The following is a 16178-nucleotide window of genomic DNA, read 5'->3' as shown; positions in this document are numbered from 1 at the left end:
CACAGGTTTGAGGGCAGTGTGCTTTCAAAACAAGAATGTTTTTATTTCTTCACCAACAACCTTGTGGTACTTTCTCTTTCCATTTTCCCTTTCCATTTTAAGTAAAATTTTTAAAAGAGGATTTGAAGTTTCCTTAAGAAACGGGCATGTAAGTTAGAAGGGTGGGCAACATGACTCTGGGACACCTTTAAAAACACAATTTAAAAAGGCTGGTAGGGGATTATACAAACACTACAGGAGGGAATAAAAGGGCTAAACAAAACGTCCGGTCACACAATTGTGACACAAATGTCCGGACTGCACAATTGTCTGCACAATTGTCACGTCAGGCTGCTGCCGGAGGAAGTGTCTGGAAGCGAAAGGTCTTAGATCCTCGCACCCAGGGTATGGTAACCAGGATCAGCCTCTCTGATGGTCACTGGAAACTAATCTCCAACCTCTATGTGCAAAGTCTTGGCTGCCAGGCAGGATCCGTACCAGGTGCCTGTACCAGGCACCGGTCACTGCACAGCAACCACTGTTCTGACCAGGTCTTGGGTCCTGCAAGGATGAGCCACACTCAGACCTGTCCATACAGCCACAGCCTAGTGTGGGAGTCACACTGAGTGGTTAACCAGGAGCAGCAGACTCACTTTACCCGCTTAATAAGGACGCAGCCCTGTGTAGTTTAAGTACAGTTGACCTCCGAATGATGCAGGGCTTAGGGGTGCCATCCCCCCAACCACAGAGTTAAAAATCCACAAATAACTTTTGATTCTCTGCATCTGCAGATTCACCCAACTGCAGCCGGGAATGTGAAAATACGGTTTCAGTCTGCAAGCAGTTGGTTGACTCCATGGATGCAAAACCTGTGGATACAAAAGGCCAACTGCATTTACTGGAAAAAAAAGAAAAAATCCAAGTATAAGTGGGCCTGTGAGTTCAAACCTGTGTTATTCAAAGGTCAATTGTACTGTAAGAACCAGCAGCAAGCTTGACAGGCAAAGTCACGGAGACTGACCCCACGAAAAAGCGCCTTCAAGTTTGGTTGCTCTCAGGCTAGATGAGGGATTCCAAGCCCAGGCTGCTTCTAACCCCAGGGGAGGGGCTGTCCGGCGTCCAATCCCTACACAATGACTTTGTGTCCACCCAGAGCAAACACTCTGCCTGACGCTGGGCATTCCAATTTACACTTCTAATTATTTTCTAGAGTGCATTCTCCCAAGGCACAGCCTTCTGACCTGACACAAGAATCCACTTTTTATCTTTACCCTTTCTGATGGGAGCATTTCAAAGATATTGAAAACCATTACCAAAACAAAATGAAACAAAATCCCAATGGCTGGAAAGGAATCTGTCTTTCCAGAGTTTATCTGGCAGGCACACCATGCTCCAAAGGGGCCTGCAACTAGCACCTCAAGAGCCCAGGCAAGGTTCACCCTTGGCTGAGGCACTGACCGCAAAAGGTTGGCTGATCAAACAACCCCTGCCTTTCATCTGGGTTCAAGATTCTAGTGAAGTCCAACCTCTCTTCCTGGCCAATGTTTCCCAAAGTCAATCTTTCTCTCCACATGCTTCATAATTTCTGCTGTATCTGTACATCACCTGTGATATTAATTCTAAAACACGTTTAAATTATTTTTTTCCATATAAATGTCTTCTAAAGGCACTTTATATCACTACCTTCAATGCAAAACCAGTATCACTTGCCCCATTTCAAAATTAACTGCAGAAAAGATGATTACACTAAAAACAATAGTTATTCAAATCCATCTGATATTCCTGCCCCTGCTCTCTTTCCAAAACAGGGAGATCATCAAGTGATGGGGAGAAATTCAAGACTAGCACACACTTCTCCCTTCTCATCATCAGAAGATCTGGACAAGAATTAGCAAGGGAATAACTACCACTACGCAAGTCAGTGTTCTTTGTTGTGAGATCCCCCAAACCTGTTTACACCTTGAGAACTGCTCAGGCGTGGTTTCTACAACAGCAAAAGCTGGTCCAGCCAGGAGTGCTGGTCAAAGCCAGACAGGCTGGGGCGGAGAGGGGGCGTACTGAGATGTGCTTCCTAGAGAAAAGACTCTGACCATCAGCCTATCCAGAATTACTTTACCCTTACCAGTATGGTCCCTGTTCCTCCACCAGCAGGGACACTCGCATCTGGAATCAGTGCTGTGACACAGCCGCACTCAATCAAACTGCCTGCACAGTCCTGGCCTTGACCTGACCAGCCCTGAGACTTGGCCTCATTACTCCTCTCTCTGTGCCTCCGTTTCTTCATCTGCATCATGGCGCTGCTGCTCCTGGTGATGCAACCCACTTACCAGAGTTGCATGAAGGATTGTGAGATGATGATAGAATAAAGTGAGCGCAGTGAGTGCGCCGCGAGTGTCATCTGCCATCACAAAAGCACAGCGCCAGGTTGTGCTTCAGAACAGGCCAGGCTTAATTTCCTGTGCTATTTCGCTTTTAGCCATGAACTAAATGAGAACCCAATTAATTTTGCTCTAATCAGTTAATGGTTTCAGACAAATGGCTGGAATTTGGTGTGTGCAAATGAAATTAAATCATAGAATATGGCAGCAGGAGAGGACGCTGGAGGCCATCGAATCAAATGGTTTCCTAGTGATTTTTGGCCACAAAACCCTTTTGTTAAATTGAATCTCATTTAGGATGCTGTTGTATAAGCGGAGAGAAACAGTGCAGCTCTGGCTGAGGCAGGCTGGGAAACCAATTGCCGGCCCTGTGCCCCCAGTGGGAGGACAGATAGGGTGACCAACTGTCCTGGTTTGCCTGGGACAGTGTCGGTTTAAGCTCTGAAAGTCCCCTATCCTAGGAAACCTCTGAGAACTGGGCAAACTGAGATAATCTGTCACCCTAGTATCTGGAACCTCCTCAGAGCAATGTTAGAAAACCATTGTTTAGGAACCCCCACACCCACATTGCCCCCTGTTATGGGCTAAATTGTATCTCTCCCAAAATTCATATGTTGAAGTCCCAACCTCTAGTAACTCAGAGTGTGATGATAATTGGAGATTATGCCTTCCGGGGAGGCAACTGGAGCAGCCTTTCTGACAACCAAAATCCATACCTGGCCAGAATGTTAACCTTGAGGGTAGGCTGCACTTCTGACTATGTCTGAGCATGACAGAGTTGGAGCCTCATGGAAATAGCCAGAATTGACCAAAGAAGAAGTTTGGAGTGAAAGGAATGAACCTGGGACCCCAGGACTCTGCAGAACCCAAAGAAGTCCCCACAGACGTACCTGGGCTTCCTGCAGTGCCCCAAATGGGGCTTCCATTATTTATTTGGACATGAAATGAAAGGAGGCTAGAAAACTCAGTTACACAGGCTACTCTCTTTGAAAGACAAAGGACTAAGTCTGTCTCGGCTGAGGTGAGTGATGGACTTGTTAGCATGGGGTAAGGAGCGTGGGGTAGGCTCGTGCAGTTTACAAACCACTCAGGTCAGGCAGTCTGTGTGGACTTTCCTGTGTGTGCGGTTGCTGTCAAGTGAAGACTTGAACACTTTTTGTTTTTACATGTAATAGTATTATGGAAGTCAATGACACAAACGGATTTCTCATCAAAGTCACTACTGTCTGCGAGCAAGATTCTGCTGTCTCCCATATTCGTTTAGCGTCCAAATCCTTCCACTACCAGGAATAGCAATTAGTAAGGCAAAGAGGACATGGCCTAGGAAAGATGTCCCATTCAGTAAATAAGGGTTACATAGGCATTAAAGGAATATTTTCCTATCTTTGTCCACCCATCATTATTAACCAAATAGCTAGGAAATACCCAAACTCCTCATTACTTATTAGCTAGATAGATATATAGATAGATAGGCAGGTAGGTAGGTAGGTAGGTAGGTAGGTAGGTAGGTAGGTAGGTAGCTAGTTAGCTAGCTTGCTAGATAGATAGATAGATATTTAGTAAGAGACTTTATCCTTGTGGTAACACAGTCCTTTAGAAGTTAAGGACAATTGTCTTTTTCTTGTTGTTGTTTTGTTTTGTTTTTAGAAGGCAAACTGCTAGGAGTCAGAAGCCATGTCTGTTCATGGTGGTTGAGAAAGCAGGCTGTCAATAATATTGTTTCTGTTGATGAGTACAAATGGACCGAACATGACCTCTGCTTGCAGTTAACAGCAGGGGCAGGCCTGCACCAGCAGAGAAGAGCGGGCCTTGCCCAGGTAACACACCACATTGTGGTGAGGAGTTTCACATATGGCTGTAAACCAATACCACAGTTGCTGCTTTATCTTATCAGGATTGAATGTCTAAAGACTTCCTTAGGAGTTTTGGTTTCAATTATCAATAGAGGACATACTTTAAAAAAAGAAGCCACGAAATATTTCAAGGTTTGGTTTTATAAAACATTATTCCACAGATTTCTAGCATCACAAAAAGAAAGTCAAGCACTATGCTTCTTAATGGAAGAATATCTCAGTACCTAAGAAATAGTGTTGCCAAAAAAAACTAAACCTGAACCTGATTACCAAGCTTCTGGATTACCAATTCACAGGAATAAAAGAGGATAGGGCAATATGATAGACAATACCATGTGTGTACAATAAGCTAAATCTAGACTCTAAGTCTCTCCAAGACAAATGACCCAATTTTTTTAAATTGCAAATACAAATAAATAAAAATCCTCAGGATTAAAAGTGGCATAAAATATGTATCAAATGTAAAATAAAGTGTGGATTCACAGAAGCAAGATAAAAAATTATACCATTTATGAGCTATTTAAGTCACCAACTAGTTATTTGATAATATTATCAAATAACAATAACAGCATTGTTAATTATGTTTTAGTTGTGATCATTGTATTGAGGGTTATGTTTTTTAAAAGGGCCTTTATCTTTTAACAATACACACTGAAATATTTACAGGTATAAAAATATGTCCGGAAAAATATGAGAGGAAAAAGTAAGAAGGGACATACATGAAACAAGATTGGCCATGGGGGATAATTACTGAAGCTGAGAATATGGGGGTTGATAATTATATTCTGCTTACTTTTGTATGTTTTTAATTTCCATAATAAAATTTTTTTAAATTCTGCATAATTAATGTATGCCAGTATACATTCTAGTATTCATACACATGGTCAATCACACCTCCCTGAAGCATTTCACTACTGTCACCCTGGATAATACTCTAAAATGTCTCAAAGTCTCATGTGGGAAACAGTACCTAAATCACTACTATAAGACCAGAAAAGAACACCCAGGCATTTGATTGTAAAGCACCTACACTCTTGTTGTCAGGTCACCTTCCCAGTGCACCTCTAGCTGGGGAGACGCAGTCAGTCCCCCTCTGTGGCTGATGTCCCAGCCCAAACTGCTGCTAAATACAGAACAGTAGTTAGGAGAAACTAATGAACCACTGAATGGCACAGGAAAATCAATAGGCGGAAGAAAGCAAGTGACCTTCTTCTGCCCATTCAACTCCTCTTCTTTCTTCCTGAAGGAGGGAAAGAGAAAGAACATCAATACACAGATGCCGACAGGAACAAAAAGACTCATCACCACAAAGATCTGCAATCTTTTTCATCTTGTCCCTGAAAAGGAAACTGCCCAATGGCATGAAGCTGAACCTGCCCACGGACAAATACAGAGTCACACAAAGAAGAGAGAAATGCACACACATTAACTAGCTGGGTGGGTGGCCTTTGAAAGGCCTAGAAGAAAAATGAAAAATAGTCCAAGTTGAGCCTTGACTTTAGCAATAAAAGAAATCCATGGAACAAATTTCACATGGTGCCCTTAAAAGTGATGTTTAGTGAAGAAGAAAGAAACAAACAACAACAAAAACTAACCTAGAGGGAAAAGGTGTCCCTGATAAATTTCCTGCTCATTCACCTGTGTCTTTTCAGAGGCCCTAAGAGCTGATATCCCACATGGGGTCAAAAGCAAATAGATGTGCTCAATTCTTCCAGGATTGAAGTGAGCACTAAACATCCTCATTCTGAAGTGTGGCCATTTCTTCCATGTCCTGCTGCTCTTTCCTTGTGCTTTATTCTTCACTTCTTGGGATTAGTCAAAAATTAGACTTGGTGATTTGACCTATTCTTTCAATAATAGGTCAAAATTACCAAAAAATTTTTATTTATGCATTTAGTAAGTAGTAAGTAGTTACTAAATACCAATTGTATGCAAGGTCTAGATTAGGTTCTATAAGAAATATAAGGAAGAATAGGAAACTTACTTCTGCTTTTGGAATTCTGCACTTGTTTAGAAAACCTTTATGACCTCTGGGGGGAGGAGGAAGAGTAAAGTCAGATATCAACAATGAATGAACAATGTTAACAACACAAAACTGAAACCCAACAACAAAAAAAAAAAACAAAGAAAAATGTACCAGCAATAATAAAACAAAAGAAGGGCCACAATTTTATGCTATAATCTTTGCAAAGTAGCATTCAAGGAGAGTGAGAGATGGAAGATCCCAGGAATCACTGCTGTTCTCTATCCAGCTTTCTCTCTTCTCCCAGAAGTGTGGTGGGTTTAGGAGATGGTAAATGGACAAAATTTTTCAAAATCTCAGCAACACTCCCTTTTTAGAGAGAAGTAGACAGAAAGGGTGAACCAGCATCAGGGAAATAAGTCCAGGCTCATTCACTTACATATTCAATAAAAATTTATTAAGAAACTTTTGTATACTCTATTCAACACTGGGCTCTGTGGGTCATTAAGGAAGTAGAAGAAACAACTAGGCTCTATAAAACAAGTGATATTTCCAAAGATATGCAGAGAAAGATGCCTCCTGCCAGGTGAAATGACCCTAGCGTAGCACTTAAAACAATATTTCAGAAACGAGAGCAAAGTCAATATCCGTCAATCTTGACTGCCCCTAATGCCCAATACCTATCTATCTATACATCAGAGGACAAATGAACAGGCCTGAGATAGACAGATATGTCCTGGGAGAGTTCCTGAGTATCAAGGCAGAGAAAGAGAATTTCAGGTACATAAGACACACACACACACACACACACACACACACACACCACACCCAAAACAAAATACCCAGGCTTTTCTCCACAGCAACACTCAATACTCAACACAAGAAAAATATATAATCTATGTATACAAAGTTCTAAGGGAGAAAAAAGTGTGAACAAACATTTTAATATTTAGTCAAATTGTTGTTCAAGTATAAACACAACAGACATTTTCAGACACACAAGAGATCAGTGACTCCATGAGTCCTCTAGAAAAAAAATTGACTTGAGTCCAAAACCCAGCAAACCAAGCGATAAATGTGGAGCTCCAGTAAAATGACTGATAGGGAGAACTGAATCTGTTTATATTTAGAAATGAGGCTAAACAACAATGTGAAATACTTTTAAGAAGGGAAGTGTTATACATTTCAATAAAAAAAAATAAACCAAAGTCAACAATTAGAGAGAGGTAGAGAGGAAGACAAGGGTAGAACTTCCTCACATTTCTTTACTTTCCAAAGATCAAAAATCAAGAAATTTAGATTTAAGCATACTATTTGAAATTACAAAGTTAGCCAAGTGAAATGACAGTATTAAAAAAATAAGGAGAAAGTATATGACTGAAAATATTTATTATACCACTAAATATAGGATTTTTTAATGAGCTCAAACTACAGAACAAACCAAATCTGTAGAGATACACTAAAATAAACTCTCCAAGAGCCTCCTTATGACTGAGAAAGTTTAAAAGTAAAAACAGGGGTCAAAGATAAACCAGTCAAATAGTAACATTAATCATAATATTAATATCTGAAAAGGGTTAATTCAAGGCAAATCTGTTAAAGAACATAAAGAGTTATTTATATATTCAATAATAATAGTGGAACAATTACTATGTACCAGGTACTGTTCTACACATTGTTAGAATCAAAACAAATCAATAATGAGCTTATAAGTGTTACAAGTATTTCAGTACCAAAAACAAAGTATCAAAATTCATAAAAATGTACACCTCTAGAAGAAATCAACAAAACACAATAATACTAACAGACACTGTCAACCGTGACAGAACAAGGAGACGAAATGGTAAGAAAAAGCATAATACAATCAATATGGTTAAACCAGTAGGTATATATCAAAGTGCAAATATAACATAAAACTTATTTTCAAGTTCTGATTGGATATTTAATTTTAAAAATAAAGAATATATTAGTCCACAAAGTAAAGTCTCAATATACTCTAGGAAAGTGGAAATAGAATAATCATCTCTGACCACAATGCAACAAAACTAAATATAAAAAGAAGCTTAGCCACATGAAAATTTAAAAACTCAGATATTTTAGATCTTAATCAAAGGAAAGTTAAAACTGAAATTACAGAATATATAAACTTTATATCAATATTAAAGATATTACCTAGCAAAAATATATGAGAATCTGGTCTCAAGGTAAAACCTTACAGCATTAAAGACTTTACCAAGCAAATGATAATAAAAATGAATTTCAAAAACATTCTATTCAAGAAGGTAGCAATGGATCAACAAATAAATCTAGGAAAGCATAAGAAAAATTAGAAGCAGAAATTGATTGAATCAGAAAACAGAAAAATAATAGAATACATAATTAAATTAAAGGTGTAGTTCTCAGGGGGAAAACACAATAAGACATATAATAATAAAACAGTTTAGTCAAGAAAGCACAAATAAAATTTAAAGTAAAAAAGGAAAGAAACACATACATAAGAAATTTAAGAATTGGAAGACTACTTTGAAATCTCTAAATAAATAAAGTATAAATATTGTTTGTTGTAATTATAAATAAATTATAGGTGCTTTCTTAGATAAATATAAATGGCAGCCTCTGCTGTGGTTAGATGTGACCTTGAGACTAAGATCTAGCCAAAGGAATATGAAGAGAAGTAATGTAAACTAGTGCTTTTCAAACTGTGTGTGGCAAAAGACAAGTTTTGGTGTATTTTTTTTGGTTGGTTTTTGTTTTTTCTAATCCACTGTGGATGCAGACTCTTGTAAACTACACTACAAATGAAATACTGGAAAAATTAAATTAAAAAAATACATAATTTTTAAAAATCAGCCAATACAATTTAGCAAAGATAATTCAACATTAGGGAACATACTAACATGATTTTTCCCATTAGTATATCAAAGTACAAAACCACATTAACAAATTGATCCCCAAAATGAATTTGATAAATTTTAATATCCCTTTCAAATTTTAGACCATTAGAAAAATTGAAATAGTTTAACTCCTTTATAGAATTTAAGTTGTATAAAAATGTATATCTCAAACCAAAAGTCAACAACCTCCTTGATACCATGTTTCCCCGAAAATAAGCCCCAGTTAAGATCATCAGCCAGACTCATTTAGTAGGTTATGACGATGTTCCAGAAGAAGATGACATGACTGTATTTGAATAAATGTAGATTGTTGTACCTGAAAAAAATAAGACATCCCCTGAAAATATGCCCTAATGCGCCTTTTGGAGCAAAAATTAATGTAAGACCCAGTCTTATGTTCGGGGAAATACGATATAAGACCTGGTTTTATTTTGGGGAAAACACAGTAGTATATTAATAAAACCATCATGAATAAAGTCAGAAAAAGGACAGGTACCTCCCACAATCTCTGTATTATTTTGCATTGTTTGGAAGTATTAGCCATTGCAATTAGACAAAAGAAAGAATAGGAATAAACACTAAGAAGATGGCAAAACAAAATGTAGCGGGAATGACTGAAAATAACTGTTTATTTAATGAAGTGGCTGAGTATAAAATTAATATACAGAAATTAAAAGTTTTTTTTAATATAAAAAGTCAGAAAATATATACCATTTTAATAGGAATCAAAAAATAAAATATCCAAAGTTAAACCTAACAAGAGTACAGCAAAATACATATAAAGTAAAATCTTTAAATCATGGAAATAAGAAGAGGCTTAAATAAATGCAAAGACACATATCTTATTCTTGGATAGGAAACTTTACTGGGAAGATGTTGATTCTTCCTAAAGTTTATCTTGAAAGTAACTATTACAAGTTTTTAATTTTTATGTTTCTAAGAATTTGACAAAATAGTATTAAAGTTCATCTAGGAAATTAAACATGAAAACAGGAAAATTCTAAAAAAGAAAAATTAGGGAACAAAAATGTGACCAGATATTAAAACATCAGATAGCCACAGTAATAAAAACATTATGCTAAAGGACTAGATATAAATAAACAAGTAGAATACAGAACAGAGTATAGTATATAAAGGTAAATGAAAATACATAAGGGAATAAGATTTATCATAAAGATCATATTTCAAATCAATAAAGAAAATATGGACTAAATAATATTATTCAATAAATAGTGTTGGCTTAATTTGCTGCTAACTATTTAGGAAGAACATTAAGCCCGATCCCTCACTCCTTTCACTAAAATAGATTACAATAGACCAAAAATTTTAAACAACATAAAACATAGATAAAATGCATTATAATTTCAGCATAGGTAAGGGATCTTTCCAAGAAGAGTCTAAAACCCAAAAGCTATAAAGAAAAAAAAAATGATGAATTGCATAAAGTTAAAAACTTCTCTATAACCAATTTTTTTAAGTATTAACATTTCCCCAAAAATAAACTAGGAAAAGACATTTGCATCAAGAGCTATTTTTCTTCTTTTATCAAGAGTATATACAATAGGATAAGAAAAGGAACAATCTAATAGAAAATAAATTCAAATGTGTAATAAACATAGAAAGGATGTTAAATCTTACTCATAAATTTTAAAGTGCAAATCAAAATATTGGGATGCCACTTATCTCCTATCAGACTGACAAGATTTTTTTAAAGTTTGATAATACTCAGTATTAAGAAGGATCTGGAGAAATAATTATTTGAGACAATATAAGTGAGAGTGCAAATGGACACAATATTTTTTAGGATAACAGTCAAAATCTCTCAAATATCACAAGTCTACTAATAGGCATTTATCCTATGTATGTAATCAAAAAAGCACATTTAGACTCATCATATTAACAGATTTAAAAAGAAAATCCATTAGATCATTTTAATAGATGCAGAAAAAGCACTTGACAAAATTCAACATCCATTCAGAATTTGGAAAAAAAAAAAAAAAAAGACGCTCAGCAAACTAGGAATAAAAGGTTACTTCTTCAACCTCATAAAGGCATCTAGGAAACCCCTGGAGTAAACATCACACTTAATTGTGAAAAACTAAATGGTTTCACCTTAAGATGAAGAACAAGGCAAGGATGTCTGCTCTCACTGCTCCTACTCAATATTGTGGTGGATCCAGTGTAATAAAGCAAGAAAATAATTTGAAAGTATCCAGATTGGAGAGGAATAAATATAATGGATTTTATTTGCAGATAATATAGTCATCTCTATAAAAAAACTGATGGAATTTACAAAAATGCTAGTAGGACTGATTAGTGAGTTTATCAAAATTACTGGATACAAGGTCAAAATTTTAAAATCAGTCATATGTCTATACACTGAAAAGGAAAACTTCTCAGCAAACAGCGCTACAACAATTGTATAGCCACATAAGGAAAGAAAAAAAGAATCTCTACCCTTACGTCATTCCACATACAAAAATTAACTCAAAATTGATCATATAACAAATATAAGAGCTAAAACTCTATTTACCTTCTAGTAGATAGATGAACAAGCATATTCATTGTAGCATTGTTTCTAATAATCACATAAAACCTAAAGGTCTATCATTACAGAGAAATTATGTAATAAATTGTAATAATTACATTAATTGAAATACTACTATGTTTCCCCGAAAATAAGACCTAGCCGGACCATCAGCTCTAATGCGTCTTTTGGAGCAAAAATTAACATAAGACCTGGTATTATATTATATTATATTAGACCCGGTCTTATGTTATATTGAAATAAGACCGAGTCTTATATTAATTTTTGTTCCAAAAGATGCCTTAGAGCTGATGGTCTGGCTAGGTCTTATTTTCAGGGAAACACAATATGTATTTCAGCCACATGTAAGCACTTAAAAAAAAGAAGCTAAGTTTTGTGTCATTCAATATGGAAAGAATGCCAAAATATACAACTACAGTTTTTTTTAAAGTATTGAACAGTGTATAAAGCTTATATTTATGTGAAAATAAAAAGAATATTTGCATTTATGTGTATGTTGATCTGTGTGTATCTCTCTATGTATGTGTTTACCTTAATATATATTTTCCAAAAGACTATAAACAAGCCTCTTAAACTTTAGGGAAAAGTACCAAGAGCCAGAGAGGCTGGAAAAGAGTAAAATTAATATAATTTTTAAAAATTTTATACCTTTTTGCACTAGTCATATTTTTGCTGGTGCATATATTATTTTAAAAGATAATTTTTAAAAACAAAATATCTCTACAGAGATTTTTCTGGCCCAGGGGCATGCTGAAGTCATGGGAGAGCAGAAAGCATGTGTAGCAGTAGAAGCCCATCTTAAGAAGAAGAAGAAAGCAGAGAAGAAAGAAACCAAAAGGACCATGCTTGAGAGAGGAATGGTAAATGGGTTCACTACGAATCCTACATTCAGGCTCTCTGAGGACTACTCAGCTTTGTTGTCTGTCCTTCGATATTCATGAGATTTCCTACTGCATTCTTCTAAGAAACTCCCCTTTCTCTTGAGCTGATTTGCGTCCCTCACAGGCTGGTTTTAGTTCCTAACCACCCCAAAGGAGTCTGGCCTGTATCGCTGTTGAATTAGTCCACAGTGAAACTGCAGTCTTACCGTGCTGAAAATCAGGAAATCTGAAGCATGTACCCGGTGAACTTCTGCAGTCAGTCAAGCCTAACAAGTATGATTTAAATAGAAACTTGTCCAGCAACATTTTATACTTGTGAAAAAATTCATGGTGATTTCCATTTCTGAGTATGTTATTCAGAATACTTTGTCTAAATGTTATATAGTATGTTCTATATGAATCACAAATCATAGAGAATGGTTTCAAACGTAAAGAACAGCATTAAAAAAGAAACCAGAAGGGTGACCAGTTAGATCAGTTGGTTAGAACGTGGTGCTAATAACACCAAGGTTGGCGGTTCAGAGAAAATTTGTGCACGTATTAAATATAACAAATACCCAGAGACACAAAATAAGAAAACACATACCACATAAGCATGAACAAAATAGAGAATAATTCCAAACTAACATCTAAGCAAGTGCACAATAGTAAGGTTGGTAAGAGACCAGGCCCGTTTATAGGAACTGGTTTCTTCACAGAGTATTTGCACATAACTAGACAGAATTCACTCAAAAGCAGCTCACATGTAGTCTCTTTTAGGAGGTCTTTCCTACCATTCCCATTGGAGGAGACCTTTCCTTTATGGTCCCACTGCATTGTGTCCTCTTTCCTAGCAGGTATCACATTGCCTGACATTTGTTGTTCACACATTGGTCTTTTCCACCAGTGAGCTCCTAGAGAACGAACACATGCCTCAATAATTTTTTCTGCCTCATAGGCAAATATCCATTGCATAGTAAGTGCTCAATAAATGTTTAATACAGGATTAAAATTCAGAACTTTAAATACCAATGAAGTTTTCTTAATTTAGAAAAGTTGTATTTTCATAGAACACTAAGAAAATAAAGAGAAATAGAAGAAAAATATTACAACACTCATAAAATCCCACCATCCAAACATAACCACTCTTAAATATCATGGCAGGTACATACACACACACACACACTCATATGTACATAAAGATGTGTAGCTTTTTTTGTTTGTTTGTTTGACAAGGCAGAGGATCTGGTTTCTAGCCCAATGGCCCTACTGAATTGCTTTTTTAAAAGTTTTCATCAGTCATTAAATTCATGGCACTTGATCCTCTTCCTCGCTCTCCAAGCATCAGCCATTTGCTCACTGCCTTTACTTTCTAAAACACTCCCTTCCCTTTGTTTCCTTTACATCTTACTTTCCTGGTTCTTTTCTTCTCCACCTCCTGGACCAGCTTCCATCCTCTCATTAATGTGGACATTCAAACCAAAGTCCTGCCTTTAGTCCTCCACTTGCCTTCTGAATGTCTCATCTGTACCCAAGGCTTTAACCATCATGATTCGATAGGTGGCACCTTCTTTCCAGCCCCATTTCTCCTCCAATCCCCAATCCAGGATTACTAACTGCTTGCTACACATCTCCACTTATATGACCCCCTGTCTTCAGACATAACATGTGACATGCAGGGTCTCAGCTCCCGTTCCCCGCACAAGAACACAGGATACGGTGAGGCCAAAACGGAACACCCATGGAGCCATAGATAGGGGAGTCATACCACTATAGTCTCGCTGGCGGCTGGGTTGGAGACACAGGAAGCAGGAGCCACACGATCTGCAACCTGCCGTCCACTTGTCTCTGCCAAACAACCTCACTTGTTAACTGCAATCCACCTCTCTGCAATCCGCAATCCACACTCCGCTCCTTGCTAGCTTAGCCACGGCAGTTATATCAGTGGCTAATGGCTAACCGGTAACAGCTGATGGCCAACTAGTTACAGCTGATGACCATCTACTACCTGAGCCAGTACCTGTCCATGTGAGGCTGAGAGCCTGGAAATTGTTCTCTGGGACTCTGTCCCCACAACATGTATAAAATGAAACTGACCACCTACGGCTCCTTCAAAGCCACTACTCAATTCCCCAATGTGTCAGGGGTCCACCATTTTCCTGGTAGCCCAAGTCTCAGAGCCTCCCAATACCTCATTAATCAGTCACTATGCCTCATCCTTCTTTGTTCACCTACCCCCCTTTTCTATTCCCACTGCTACCACCTCTATGCATTTCACGAGGAAGGGTTGCAAAACCCTTCCAACTAGTCTCTCTTCCACTAGTCTCATTTTATTACAATTCCTCACAGACCTCACAACCAGATACAACATAAAACCATTGATTCATTCATGTCACAACCTTGCTTAAACAGTCTGTGATGGCTCCCTATTGCTAAACTAATTAAAGTCCAAATTCTTCAGTCAGATATTTAAGACCTCAGAACTTAAACGCAGCCTTCCATTCTTGCCTTGAAACTCCTTTCATTTCCCTGTATCAAGTTTATGATGAATTTCAAGCAAACCCTTAGCTATTTCCTGAATCATCCTGGGATGTCCGCACCTCTGTAATTTTGTCCATGTGTTTTCTACCACCAGGAGTGCTCATTCTACCATTATCCATTAATCAAGAATCCTACCAGCCATTCAAGAGCCAGCTCATCCCCACTCCATCCACAATTAGGCAGCTCTTTCTCCTCTGAAACTCTGTAGTGCTCATAAACGGTGGTGTCGCTCTGTGAATAAATCTCAGCTCCCTAATGGGGCCCTACGCACCTTAAAGGCAGGGACTGTCTAATTCATGAGTCCCCTTTGCACTTGCATCAGTTGTCACTCAATAAACATTTGTGAAGTAAAAGAAGATGTTGAGTCTATTTAAACAGTGGGAGCTGAATTCTGGGGTCAAAACAATGACTTAAACCAACGCTTGAAGAATGTATATGTTTTGGATTAGTGGGGCTTGTAGAAAAGACATTCAAGAAGGAAAAAAATAATGGAGACATTTTCAACAAGGAAGTCCTTCACTGTGTGGGATGTCCTGCATATTTCAGGGCTATGTGCCCCAGCTCACCATGTACTAGCCTCCCTTCCGCTATGACAACCAAAGACAGCCCCCTGGCACTGCTTCTAAGAGAAAAGGATTAATCGAAGTCACTGCAGAGGGAGCTGTGGGCAGCTGGAGAGGGAATTGATGAGCCCTGACAGGATTTGGCTGGAACAAAAGAATTACTTCCACCAAGGAAGTGAGAAGAACACCCAACACGATCTTTCGACCCCTCATGCTGCTATGAAGGAAATAAAGCAACTGACAGCTACTCCTTCCCTGTTTTCCAACAGTTTCACTCATGCACACACTGAGAAGCAGTGACAAATAAGGTGAAAAGCATGGTCTCTAGCCCTGGGTTCAAATTCCAGCTTTTGCACTTACTAGCAGTGTCAGCAAAGGGAGAATTGCTTAACCTTCTCTGCCTGTTTGCTCATCCATAAAATGGAAACAATGAAAGCTTTCACCACTTAGAGTTGTGTGGTAGTCCCAGCCATTAGTAAGTGCAAAACACATTAGTTATTATTACATCCTGGAAAAATCCACTAGCTAGAAAAGAGAGGACTACCACCACTAGATAACCTCTTAATAACCCATAAAACCTCATCTTTATAGCGAACATT

The 16178-nt window shown here is 37.7% G+C and overlaps 1 protein-coding gene across 1 annotated transcript in view; it reads right to left on the bottom strand.

Moving 5' to 3' along the window:
• MYO3B (myosin IIIB) overlaps positions 1 to 16178 on the bottom strand; it is a 461719-nt gene that overhangs the window by 388606 nt on the left and 56935 nt on the right. The gene's annotated exons all lie outside the window — the stretch shown is intronic.

This window comes from Rhinolophus sinicus, linkage group LG01 (genome assembly GCF_036562045.2).
Source record: "Rhinolophus sinicus isolate RSC01 linkage group LG01, ASM3656204v1, whole genome shotgun sequence".
Classification (NCBI taxonomy): domain Eukaryota; kingdom Metazoa; phylum Chordata; class Mammalia; order Chiroptera; family Rhinolophidae; genus Rhinolophus; species Rhinolophus sinicus.
The sequence above is the reverse complement of the archived record's forward strand: the minus strand, read 5'-3'. Positions and strand labels throughout refer to the sequence as shown.